At 35.9% G+C, this 13,861-nt stretch overlaps 1 protein-coding gene across 6 annotated transcripts in view; it reads left to right on the top strand.

Moving 5' to 3' along the window:
- Positions 1-13,861, top strand: part of Bap55 (Brahma associated protein 55kD) — a 71,944-nt gene that overhangs the window by 33,419 nt on the left and 24,664 nt on the right. Inside the window, exon 1 of one of the 6 annotated variants that reach the window (XM_075369392.1) lies at positions 5,412-5,918. The exons of 3 other annotated variants lie outside the window; for them this stretch is intronic. The gene's annotated coding sequence lies outside the window, so the exon portion shown is untranslated. Of the gene's footprint in view, positions 1-5,411; positions 5,933-13,861 lie in introns of those variants that run through there. 2 more of the 6 variants (XM_075369391.1, XM_075369389.1) reach the window with 2 other exon arrangements.

Genomic DNA, 13,861 nt, shown 5'->3' with positions numbered 1-13,861 from the left:
GTAGCCGCCAGATTTTTAATTTGCGAAGGTATTTAATTCTTGATTTTTTTTTAATAATTTTAAACCTTTATTACCCAGACACTTACCATATATTAATGTTCATCTATTCGAACTTGAGATATAAATTTTTATATAAAAATAACAAAATGGTGGATAGGAGTATAACAAAAGAGAAATCACCATTTTTCCTAAGGTTATTTTTTGTTTAGTTTTACAAGTAGAATCCAAAGAAATATAGCCAGCCCACTATTTTAGAAGCACCCAGTATAGATCACACTAGGAAGAATTAAAGTAGCTTGCACTATTTGCCTGGAAGAATAAATAAGATATGAGGAAACCTTTATTAAAGCAACAAGAAGAAAAATTAGATAAATGTTTATATAATCTTTTTTAAATAATCAACCAAAGAAAGTAAACCTGGATGTCTTAATTCATGGCCTGCTAACCTTGTTTATCTCTACAATATTCTGCTATAAATTTATGGCTTGTCTTATTGGTTAGTAGACCTCTTAGTTTTGAATTTTTTTTAAACATCCTCCAGTAATATCTCATTTCAAAAGCTTACATTCTTTTCCTTTATGTTTTTCCTTCCATCCTTTCTCTCTGTGAAGTGCTATACACTATACTAATATTTTCAGTTTCATACTTTTCCTTCAGTTGCTGAGCTGCTTCTATGTAGGAGGGGCAGTTATAATTTGAAGTACACAAGAAGAAAAACTGGAGAACAAAATGTCACACAGAGCTGCATCAGGTGCAACCATCTTGTAGTTTGATTCCCCTACAACTAACATTCCAAAACTTAATAATCCACACCTTCTCATTTTGTGAAGTCTATTATGGAGTCAAGTATCCCTGCTTTAAAGTATCTAAAATAACGTGCAGCAAGTGAATTTTTAACAATAGAGAAAGTAAATGCTAGAGACATTCATTACCGGCCTCTGTGGCACGAGTAGTAGCATCTCGGCCTTACATTCCGAGGTCCTGGGTTCAAATTCCAGTCAGGCATGGCATTTACACATGCTACAAATTTTTGAATTTTTAATTCAAAATCTCAATCTTAACCATTGTATAATTTATGTTATATATTCCTGTATCGTCTAGTCTTATCAGTGTGCATCTTCATCTTTTATAATTTTTGAATAGGATGTTCATAGTCGCTAGCTTATATTGCTGCAAAATTACAAAAGTATTACTTTTTCATTTCTTTAAACTACCGTGTAATTTTTCCCATTAACTTCCCTTCTCATCTGTCTCCTACTTTACTGTTCCAGTCTCCATTACTATTAAATTATCATTGGTTACATATTTGCTTAGATCAGCTAATTCATGTATCTTTTCTATTCATCTTCTAGTGAAGAGGTTGAAATATAAACCAACTATTTTATTGTAGTAGACTTGAGCTTTGAATCTAATCTAATGAAAAAAAAAAAAAAAAAAAACATTTTATGCTGTTACCTGTAATATCACTGCCCTAGTTTTCTTATTTGTTATTATTCCTACTCTTCCATTTTTTGTTTTGTAACTCCCTGATAATACGTAAAAATCCTTCATCTTTCCATTTCATATCACTATTCCTCCTAAATCCAGATTTAATTTCTCTATTATAGCTATCTGGAACTTAAAAGAATTAGGGATATGTTAACTGATTTACAATTATCTAATGCTCACCTGTGGCACAGAATCCTTATTAGTTATGTGCTATTTTCTATGAATATTGTCCATTCTTAGACACTATTAGAGATACCACATCTTAGATATTACAGCTTGTTTGTATCTAACCATTTTAACTAATGACCTTTTCCATATCTGCAAGGTGGTCATGAGTCCTGATGTCTGCATTTAGGCCCTGAATCCATGTGTTAGGAATTGATACATCAAAATAATTATTAATGTTTTTTTTAAAAACCATCAACAGTAATACTACTTTTGTCAAATAACACTTTAAAATTAATTATAATTGAGTTGATTAAAAAATCTTTTTGCTTTGAGTAATGAAACCAGACAGTGAATTAAAGGTGTAAACAAAATGGAAGAAAGTTAAAATCTTATATTATTTTTGTGGAATGATGTAATGTTTCAATGTGAAACGTAGTTAAAAACAAATATATGTCTGTTAAACATGAAGTGAATACAGTAAATTGTATGTATAAACCATTTTAATAAAAATTATTTTCATCCAAATTTTTAATCTAGTGCTCTTTAGTTGTAATGAAATTAAGGTCTGTTCTACTTCGTACATTTTATTACCCACAATTAAAAGTTTGTGTACAACAGTGATTTATTACCACAATAAATTCTAAACCTTGTTGTAACATGTTATTGTCTTCATTATTTTTTGAAAAATATGTATTACTAAAAAGTAACAAAAATTATTTATTTCAAATTCACATTTTGCCAGTGGCGGCTCATAGGTAAAATTAGTGGGGGTGCTGCTGCAAAAATATTTTTCTGGGCCTTAAGGCCATGGTTAAAGTTTTCTGTAAAATAAAAGAACCGAAAAAAAATGAATCAAATAGAATAGCTGGAAGCAGAATAATAATCTAATTCTACACTTTATTACATTCAAGAATGTGGTACATGGTTTTTAAGTTTCAGTTTAACCGAATAAATAATAAAATATCAATACAGATAAAACTTTTTACTATTATTGGATAATAACTTAATAAAATGTCCACTTAAAAACACTATAATCCAATGGTGCCTAATTTAAATTTCTGTGTACACAGAAACAATTACATTATTAGTTTTTACTAATTACCTTCTTTTTCGCCCTTCTAGTGTGTGTTGGACAGATTTGGCAATCAAAGAACCCTTGCTTTGCGCAATCTTCTGATCACTACTGAAAAAACAACTAAACCACTTTCATATTCCTTCCACTGACTAAACTAGAAAAGGAAACGAACAAGGAATGTTCCATACACATGTGGAGTAAAATAAAAGTACCTTCCACCAGTATGCCAGAGTCAGCACTGCAGAAGCAACAGTTCTCTCTCTCCATTGCAGCATTGCGTGCAGCTTCCTTATGTGCGCATGCACACAACAGCCAAACACCATCTCACTGGAACTGTGAAGCGCCCAATTCCATAGAAAGATTTTTTTATCTTTTCTATAAACTGGGGGATGGCTACTGACATTTGGCTTAAGGATTATATATAAGTATAAAGAAATAATTAAAAAAGGACTCATATTAAATGTTATTGATTACATCAAGTGGAAATAAGGGGTGATGCAGTTCCACACTGCCTATACGTGAGCTGCCACTGCATTTTGCCATTAGTAGTGTGCATTAATACACTATTCTATTTATGATCTGTACAAGGAAATTTAATACAGTTATTAGGATATCTGTACAAAAGTAGCTAAATGTAATGGATAATGTTTTAATGTGACAGTACTTATTCAGTCCAGTATCTATGTTGCCATTCAAATAAAATATAATTTCATTCTGTTTTATTTAAAAATGAAAAATTTCTTAAGAAACTTTTAAAATTTTCATTCTCAATCCATAAGAGTACTTTACCTTTGGTTCGTGATACATGAAGTAATGTAATACTATAAATCTGAGGATATGTGTTGAAATTTTGGACCCAAAAATAGAAATGGGCAAAATTCCTGTGACCCAGTAGTTGGAGAAAAATTGGATACTGTAATATTGAAACTATTCTTTTTCAAAAGTATTTCCACTTAGAGACAAGTTAGAAATAAAGTATAGTACAAAAACTTCAGACTCCCTTACTCCTTAGGCCCCTAACCAGAACAAAAAAAGCAATATTGTGAATTCAGAAAACTGCCCTAGTCCTAGGAGACCTAAGAACTAATGTTACTATATTTCAGAAATTAGATCCCCAATGTGTGGTCTACCTTCTAAGAGATGTAAAAAACTTGATGTTCAAAATCTTAGACTTCCTTATTCCCAAAGTTTCTAATGTAATCAAGTAATAATTATTGAAATATTATATTTCAGTTATAATAATGTTATGTAATTACCCTTTTCAATAAAGGTCTTCTGCTTTGGGATCCAGTAAAAAATTTAGTATTGTCTTACAGTTAATGCTTGCCTAAAGCTGTAGATAGGTCTTTTTACAATGTTTTGTAGGTTTTTTTTTTAATTTCTTGCTTTTACCTTACATGAGCATATTTTATATGCTTTATGACGCATGAAATATGTTTATAAAAAGATTAGACACACACCAATACAGACAATATATAATATTAAGCAAATAAATAGTTTTAAAAGGTAATATTGATTTACAAAGCCAAACACCAAAGAGGAATGTTCTCTTCTAGATGAACAAACACAGATAAATGAGCGAAAAAGTTGCTTTGAAGCTTGATTATTTAATGTAAAACTTCATCAACTTACTTATTATTTCTCTTAATATGGATTATTCTTAAGATGTGTATATGGTCTTAAGAAAGCTTACCATGTAATTTTAACTAAAGTGGCTTGACTTTGCTGCTGTTACTCTCAAAGCGCTAAAGGAATTTATAAGTATATAAATCAATCAATTTTTTACCTACTTCAAAGAAAAGTATATTACTTTTGGTTACATAGGGGAATGAAAATAGATTTTCTTTAGGTTTTGAGGTATGAGAGGTTTGAAAATATCATTCACTTAAATTGGGATTTCTTTATTATATATATTTATATACAACCCACTTTAATTACACACACACACATATATATATATATATATATATATATATTTATATAGGCTAGGCCTATGTATAAAATTTTGTGGCTTAAAATCATCCCCTAAACTACTACACCAAATTACTAGTCAAACTGAAGTTTGACTTAGATTTACTTGTTGGTGTTAATACTACGTGCTTTAAAACAATTTATTTGTGTATATGTATACCTCTCAGATTAGAGTGTAGATTAAAGAGTGTGGATTAAGATTGAAATACTCTTCTTGTGGGTGCAAAGATCTTCTGCTAGATGAGTGAATTTCTGGCTGCACTTAGATTAATGGCGTGTTATGCAATCTACAAACTTATCACCATACTTTTTTTATAGTTTAAAAAGCTACTGCACAAGAACTAAGTCTATAAATTCCAATGATAATAATTTCTAAAAAAAAGAAAAACATGATTTTACATAACTGTTTCCTTAAATCATATGTATAATTTTAAAACATTAAATTCATATAAAACATTCTTTTGCTGTAGTATATTCATAAAGCTTTTTAGATTACTGAAATAATATGAATATTTATAAACAAATAAGCTATTTAATCAAGATTTGAAGTGCTTGTACAATTGATTATTTGAAAGACCATGCATTATTACAAGTAGTTTCTAGCTGCTAGGTGGGTCAGCTTGAAACATTAGCCTCATTTCTTCTTATATTACTTGTAAAATCTAGTTGTACACTAAGAAATATACATGAAAAGTTTAAATATAATTTGTCTATTTAGTTGCAGAACTATTCAGAAAATTGCTAATGTATTTATGGTAACGTTATACATATAGCCAAAGATTATATTATGATAAATTATACAATTCAAACAATAAGTCTAAAACCATGTGTGCAGTTATCAAAATTGACAGTGGATTTGAAAATTGTTAAGTTTTGGTCAAGGTCGCGGACGCGACGTTGTTCGGGAAACCACAGTTTTGCTGTTTATTATTATTGTTCTGAGCTGTGTACGAATGTCGTCGCCAGTCAGTTGTTTTTTTTCTTCTTGGTGTGCTACTCTCTGTGTTGTGAACATTGTTTTTTTTGTTATTGACAATTTTATGTAATTCTGTTTTGTTTTGTGTTTTTAAACAGTAAAAAGAATGTGTTTAACTATAGTTTAAAGATTTACAGTAGAAAACATTTCATTTTTGGTTAATTCTATACAAGAGATAATATGTGTACAATTGTTGTACTGGTGTACCATTGCTGGAATGGATAACCTCAAAAGACATAAGTTCTAGTATCAATGTATTTTATTGTTTATTTATTGAGTATTTATTTGTAATTCAATTTTATTACTTATTATAAATTTAATTAACCTTAATGGTGATGTGCTGTAGAATTTTTTTCTCAATAATTCGTAATCACTACCCAATCCAGACCATCAGAACAAAAATAAAATAATGGATTTAAAATAATTTTTCGACTAGTCAGATAACTTCAAAAAGACAAAAGTATTTGATGTCGTTATCTTATCCCTTATTAAATTGCAGAGGAATTTAATAATTTCTTTTCAAGTATTTCACACGAAACCATTACAGACTATTACATATACAACAATTTTTGTTATTACAGTATATTTTGTTATTTTAACATTATATTTGTTGTATATTATAAATTTGTTATTTTACATTAAATTTTGCCATTATACCAAAACCATTGTTAATGAATCAGTATTTTTATTCCTGTTGATACCCAGAAATTTAATTTGTATTCTGTGGGTATTAATGATATTGCCTCTAATATTTTAAAAGATGTATGACATAGGTGTTTATGTCTCCCTTACAAATCTAATTAATGAATCTTTCAGCAACTGAGTGTTTCCTACCTACCTTAAGAGTTATATCATTAGCCTTCTCCATAAGAAAAGTTTAGTACTTAATTTACAAATTTTGTTATTGTCCGTATTTTCTAAAGTTTTTGAAAAAATTATGGAAAATTCAACTTTTAACTTTTCTTGAAAAACATTTTTACAAACATTCAGCATGATTTTTAGGAAAAATTGTGTACTGACACAGCTATTTCGCAGTTTTTGGAAAATATTTTTAAGGTATTTAAGATTCCATTCACAATTTTTTGCAACCTCAGTAAAGTATTAAATTTAGTTCCACATTTTCTGCTGTTGCAAAAGATTAGTAGTTATGGTATAAGAGAAGCTACTTACAATTTGTTAGTTGTATCTTACCAACTGCAATCAACTAGTTTAAATTTCATCTATTGATATGAACATACATGTAAAATTTAACTGCCTGAAGGAAGTGTTCTCCATCTTTTGCTTTTTTGTTTGTTTATTAATGTCTGCCTCAAAATCTTGATCCTTTCATTGTAACCCTTTTCATACCAACACTCTGTATCTATATCTGAAGAAATAATTTAAAAGAAATGGAAAATTCTATGATAGCATCTCAACAAATTATTTATATATAACTTTAAATGTAAAACCGTTTCACTGTGCTTCTCAGGTAGATAACACTGGTGATTGTGTTTATAATATTGATTGTATCATAATATTTTTCTCTGAAGTGCCTTAATAAAACGGTAAGCTTATCATCATTATTAAATATTATGCTTTAATATTGTCCCGTATGACACATGTCATTTTACTTAGTTCTGAAAAGGACTGGTTTTTGGTGTAGTGACCCTGAAAAGGGCTGTTTGTGTGTTTTGCGATGTAGCCCTGAGAAGGCCTATTGGATCCAGGAGTTGATTTCTGGTGATTCAGCTAGGCTGCAGTCGGAGAATTGCGGCGATTGGAATCGGACCGAGCTTTCTCTCAGCGGCAGCTTGGTCCCCACTACAGCGTGGCAATGGTGGGCCCCAGAATCCCACAGGGTCGGGTCGACGTCGACCGTCTTCCGCCAGGGCGGCCGAGACAGTTCTCCCCGAACGATTCCACGCTTGGTCAGCCCTCCGGCCAGAGCACTTGAAACTTGGCAAGCTGGGGGAGGGATGGTAGCGTCTGCTCCGGCGGGGATCGCGCGGTCTTCTGGCGTGGTGGAGCGACGCTTGCGTAGGTGTACTGAACTTCCTCTTACATCTGAACGGTTAGCATCGCGCTCACCGATATGAAGTACAACATGTATCTAGCAACAGTTCTTTCCTGTCTAGGCGGCCGCATACGGATGCAGATCTGATGCATTTCGCTGTAGTTCATTTGTCAGGGCGTGGTGTGCAGGTTTGTTCCTGGAAACGTGTACCTGCAGCCGGGAGCCTTTCCGATCGATATCATAAACTAGCCCTGTACACTGAAGATGTACGGACGTTTGTATGGATTCACGTATTCTGCGTATTGGCCATCACTAGTAGGACCGGCGTGCTGCCTGATGAACCGGTCGTCCACCATAATGTTGTTCTCTGTTGTCTAGGAACTTATTTTTACAGTAGCAGTAGTAGTAGTGGCGTGATGCTGCCTTCTCCTATCTTTCCTCAGTGGGTTGAGGCGGTTTCTCTGCTTTCGGGTGCTGGTAGTCCCCGGGTTTCTTTAACTGTCTCCCAATGAGTAGTTCGCTTGGTGGCTCGATTTCTTATTGCGAATGTGTCACACTTTTATTCCAGGTTAGATGTTGGACATCCTGCTCAAGGAATATCCTCAATGTCTTCTTTACGGTGCTCCGAGGGATTTGCCCGTGGATGTTATACGAATGTAGGCCAGTGTGTAATTTGTTGTTGGCGGCACAATTTATTCCACTTCCGGTTTGTTAGAGCAGTCCTGTTACTGTCAGGAGGGCTGCAGGGTAGCCCCAGCGGCAAAACACTTCCTCCCCCAAACAGCTGAAATTGTGTCCGTGTCAGCTCGAGGAACGGCCTCGCCTCTACCCAGCGGGAAAACAGGTTAGTCACCACCTTCAGGAATCTGTTGCCTCGTTCCATCTCTGGATATGGACCCGTTAAATCAACCGCCATGTGCTTCCAAAAAGTTGTAAGTCTCCGAGGTTGCTGATTGTCGGGTGGAGGATTTGGCCGTTGTTTGTGGCGGGCACGTATGCTGTAATGTCGGATATACTGCCCAACGTCCTTCTTAAGACCTGCCAATCGTAATATTGGCGGTTCGCCCTCTAGGTCTGTTTTGCTTCGGGGTAACCGGCTTCTGGAGCGTTGTGGTAGCGTCGTATAACAGTTGAACGACTGCCGGATTGGATTTTACCGAACGGTGTCAGGTGATTGAAGTTGACTCCCACTGGTCGGGCCCTGCCCTAGCGCTAGGTCCTGTTGTCCATATGATGCTGACTTCGTCCACTCTGAGGTGAGTGCCCGAGGCCGAATTTGGATCCTGGCTTAATCGGTGGCACTCTGGATCGGCATCATATGCTTCCCGCACTTGTTGAAATAGAGAAGTGGCAATGACGTCTGGCAGTCGAGGTGGAACCGCTCCATTCTCTTCTTGGCCGTGTTCATTCGGGTGTGAGCTATCTTCCTCTCGCACCATTGTAGTATCTTCTGCCGGTTCTTTTGAGAACAGGTCTGGTAGTTCATTCTCCTGGCCAAGTTAACATTAGAGCACTGTCCAGTCCTCTAGTGTAAACAAGAAACTTTGAACAACGAGGGCCAGCGAGCATATTTTGTTTTCTGCCCCGGTGGCCTGCCTTAACCATGTCATTGCGTTGTCTGTTCTGAGGATGAAATTTCGGTCTTCGAGAATGGTCGATAGCTTGATTTGCCCACACTAGGATAAGCCATTCAAGTTGGAATGATATTTCTGTCTCTGAGAGCTTCATACTGACGTACGAAATGATTCTTTGCTTCCCGTTCTTCGCTTGCTGGTAAATCATACCTCCCAGTCCTTGTTTGCTGGCATTGATTTGCATTATTGTAGAAAGTTCTGGATCCGGCCGAGATAACTTCAACGGTCGGCTGATGGTCTGCCAAAGAGCTTTGAAGGCTTGCAGTGCAGTGTATGTCCATTTCCAGTGTTTTCTTGCAGCAGGTCAGTCAACGGCGGGAAAAGCCATGAGAATCTTGGTATATATTCTTGCAGCCAGTTACAGATGCCTAGGAACTTCTGCAGCTCTTTTTTTGACCCAGTTATCTTGTGCTCAATGCATATTTTGAAGGTGTTGCTGCTACGGAATATTACCCGGGTGTGATTTCTGGTCCAAGAATGATACTTTGTCTCAGCCAAACTGGCACTTCATAAGGAGTAAATCAAGTGGTAAAATTGGAGGTGTTTCAGCACCAAGTCTAGGTGGCATTTGTGTTCTTCACAGCTACTGCTGTAAATAATAATATGGTCCAGGTACACCAGGCAGCACTGACGGAGGAGGCATGGATGGTTGCCACTCGCAGCAAGAGTCAAATATGGGGTCTGAACTGCTCCAGCAGTAATGGTAGGAAGGCAACTTCGCTACATGGTGCTAGTCTGTGAATGAGTTTCCTCTTCTGCAACAGGAAAAGTTCCACTGATTCATTAGCCTCCTTGCATTCTTCCATAAAGTTTGGACCACAGCTTGGCAGTAGCCTACTGGTGATTACACTGATGCCAAGAGAACAGTTTTTTGATCCTTGTGACAGGTCGCTGATGATTGCCGTTATTACCGGCAGAAATAAAGCCCGCAATCAAGCAGTCAATGTTGTTAGGCGCCTTGTGTGTTTTTCTGTCGGCTAGCATGTGGTCAGCAGTGGCTAGGTCCAGTCTTCTCCTCCAGATGATTTTCGCCCCACAGTGGGCGCCACTTGTCGAAGCCATTTGGCGACAATATATTCTCACGTAAAGCATAATGTCATCTATTGGAGCTCCCTCAGAAAGTCAAAACAAGTTTTTAAAATATAAAAATGAACAGTCAGACATTATTTGGCACTCAAAGTACAAAATGATGTAAACTGGTACACCAAATATTGTTGGTGGGGAAGATAATCCACAAATATTATCTCTTTTAATTGTATTTATTTAAAATACAGTTGAAGTATATTTTTTTTTATTTACAGGAACAATATTATTCTGTTATGAATTTTGAAATAATATTAATTAAGAATAAAACAAGAAAACTTGTTTTATATGTATCCCGTTTAATCTATTCATAAAATATGCTCACAATCATTTTCAACAGTGGCTTCTGAATTGTGAATTATTTTGTAGTAATTTTTTGTATTTAATATATTTACCTTAACAGTATGTCTAATGTGTATTAAAATAATAATTATGGGCTTAAAACTCATGTATTTTTATTTTATAGGATATCTAGATTGCATATTCAGGAATATCAATTAATCCTGCTTTCATTTATTCACATGTCTATACATCTCATCCTTAATCTCTGTGTTTTCCAGCTAGGATTCCCCTACTGTATTTCTGACCCTTGAATTCTTTATCTTGTAATTCCCATTCTACTTCTCATAAACCTCCGTTCTCAATCAGAAAGTTCATGGAAGTCTATTTTTTCATAATCCATGAAGACAAATTATCACTACCTTTTTACTTTTCATGGGAAAATGTTGTCTCCAAGCAGCTAATATTAATTTAATCCATCTGTAACTCTATAAGTTCACTTCATCTAATCAGCAATATTATGCCATAGAAAGTTTATCAGGTTAAATAAATCAACTTACAGTGAAGTGCATGTAAAGTTTATTTCAATAGTTTTAACACTAACATGAAGCAGATTAATTTTTTATATACTGATGTGGATGAAATGTCTGGTGCAAGATAAATATAATGCAGAGATTCATATAACTCAGTATGTAGAACACTACTCAATACTGCTGGTAAATTTGGCCCCATGTAATCTGGAAAACCTCAGCAGTAGGTGAAATGATGAATAAAAAAAGAAAACACTTAAAATTTATCAGCACTATACAGAATTTCAGTCATATACTGACTACTGAATCTAAATGATTTGCAATCTATAGAAATACAAAAGTAGTTTTTATCAAAGATTCTAAGAACCTAAATATTTTAATGGAGGATTTATAGTTAATTTTGATGTTGAGAATATGATGCTTGAACAAGGTCAACAAGTTCACCTGTACTTTCAAAGACCACCAACATCTGCTTCAAAGTTTTTACTTGGAGTTGAACAATTTTACCTTTATTAGTGCTTTTGATTTTTAAGAATGCCTTGATCAACTTCCCTCAACACCCTCGTTGAAGTCCATATAAATTACATGGATTTTGCTATCAATACGTGCCTCTTTTGACATTTCTTCTCCAAGTAACTCTGCTTTTAATGTAGCTATTCATACATTCCCCTTCTTCATCACCGCTGAGCCATGCCAACTGAGGATGGTGATTTGCTAGCAACACAACAATTTTCCATCAGACATTTTGCTTAAATCAGTGACTGCGGCCTTATCAATCCTTCCCAATTTTGTGTCTTCATTATCCATAACAGTGTAATAGTAGTCTACCTTCTTGGGCCATTCCTTATGAATCAACCCTGCTAGCTCCTTGTTCATTAACTTATCAGGTATCCAGATATCACTCCTGGTTCAGTTTGAAATCCATGTCTATCTTTACAGCACTACCATATTGGTTGCAGTTGTACAATATGCGGTATGCAGTTGTACATATTGGTTGAGTGAAGGAACTGAAATCACCTACATCTACCCGAAGAGGTAAAAGTGATTTTGACACACAACTTGAACTAAAACTAAAACACACAAAACATAAATCATAACATAACTAGTAAAGAACTAACAAAAACAAAGAAACAAGAACAATAAAAACAAAAGAAACAAAGGAAGCCCAGCCGGGACTAAACTCCCTCCAATATCCTTTTTATTTGCTAGATAAACATAGAATTCCTCAACGATTGGGCATTCGGCCTAATTCTGATGTAAATTCATCAGTGACCCAAGAATGTCCAGTCGACAAATGATCTCGTTACGCTTCTCATCCTATTTCATGCACTCATATAACACATGAAAAGCGTCACTAATAACCCGCACTGCGGGCATAAACCCCTGTCAACACAGCCGAATCGCGCTACCTTGCCCCGAAAAGTACCATGTCCCGAAAGAAACTGTGACATTTGTTCGGGGAAATCAAGAGGCGCGCCGCAAGCACCTAATATCTGGGAAGAGATCATGCGTATACCGTCCGTCTTCTGACTCATCCCATTTAGCTTGCCATGAATCATATCCATTCTGCTCGATTTCTCGAATCTTTTCGGAAGTTCCCAACCCAACTTCCTATCAGCATAACGTTCCTGCGTTTCTACTGCAAAAATATCGATTGGTTTCACTCCTGCAATAACCAAGACCGCCTCGTGAAATAGTTTCGGTACAGTCAATAACATAAGTTGCTGTGCTCTAGGTAAAACATTCCTGTAAATTTAAAATTTTAGCCTCCCCGCACAAACAGGCGCTGCATATAGCATAATGCCTCGCAAACGCCTTTGTACAGGATGTTCAAGATCTTAAAATTAAGACCCCAATCAGAATTAACCACAAGTCGAATTCTAAAGAAGGCACTACCGGCCTTCTCCGCGCTATTTAAGGTGCTTCTTGAATTGCAACTTCTTATCCAGAAACACCCCGAGGTATTTCTGAGCCTGAACATATTTAATACGTTGGCCTGCCATCGAAACGCGGGTTTGCCGACTTACAGCCAAACGGTCCTTAATGGTCTTATCCGGGCTGTACATTATCTTGTGTTGATGACCCCACAGTTCCAATATTCTGCACGCACGAGTGGCGCTGAGCTCAACCTCCCTCCGCAAGCATCCTTCGACCAGCAGGACTCCGCCGTCCGCATAAGTCACCACGCGACACCCACGGGGCAGTCTCAGACAGAAGAGAATCAAACTCGACTATCCACAACAGAAGAGCCAACCCTTAGACAATTTCTTACCAACCTCGCCGAGCAACACATAGCGATGACTGAAATATCTTTACCTTTTTTCCGTCAGGTACTGGTTCAGAGGATGAGATGAATGATTTCCGAGACACTACCACTTCCGAGACACTGCCGGCCTAGTCACGGAGGCCGGCAGCTTTGCAGTACCTGCAATTTGGCATCAGTACAATCTCTTCTTTGTAACTGGTAAATAGCTGAAGGCCATCACAGGTTATTAAAAGTACCGGAAATTCAGGAAAATCCCCAAGACATATTCCGCCACGGTCTTCGATACCACATTCATCACTTGGACTATGGTCTCTTTGGTACCTTCGGAACGAAACCCGTACTGGTCCTACATCATTAACCCACATGGATGTCAGCTACCTTCGTTGGTCTTGTATCTT

Source organism: Lycorma delicatula, chromosome 6 (genome assembly GCF_047948215.1).
Source record: "Lycorma delicatula isolate Av1 chromosome 6, ASM4794821v1, whole genome shotgun sequence".
Classification (NCBI taxonomy): domain Eukaryota; kingdom Metazoa; phylum Arthropoda; class Insecta; order Hemiptera; family Fulgoridae; genus Lycorma; species Lycorma delicatula.
Note: the sequence above shows the minus strand (reverse complement) of the source record. Positions and strands in the feature narration are given on the sequence as shown.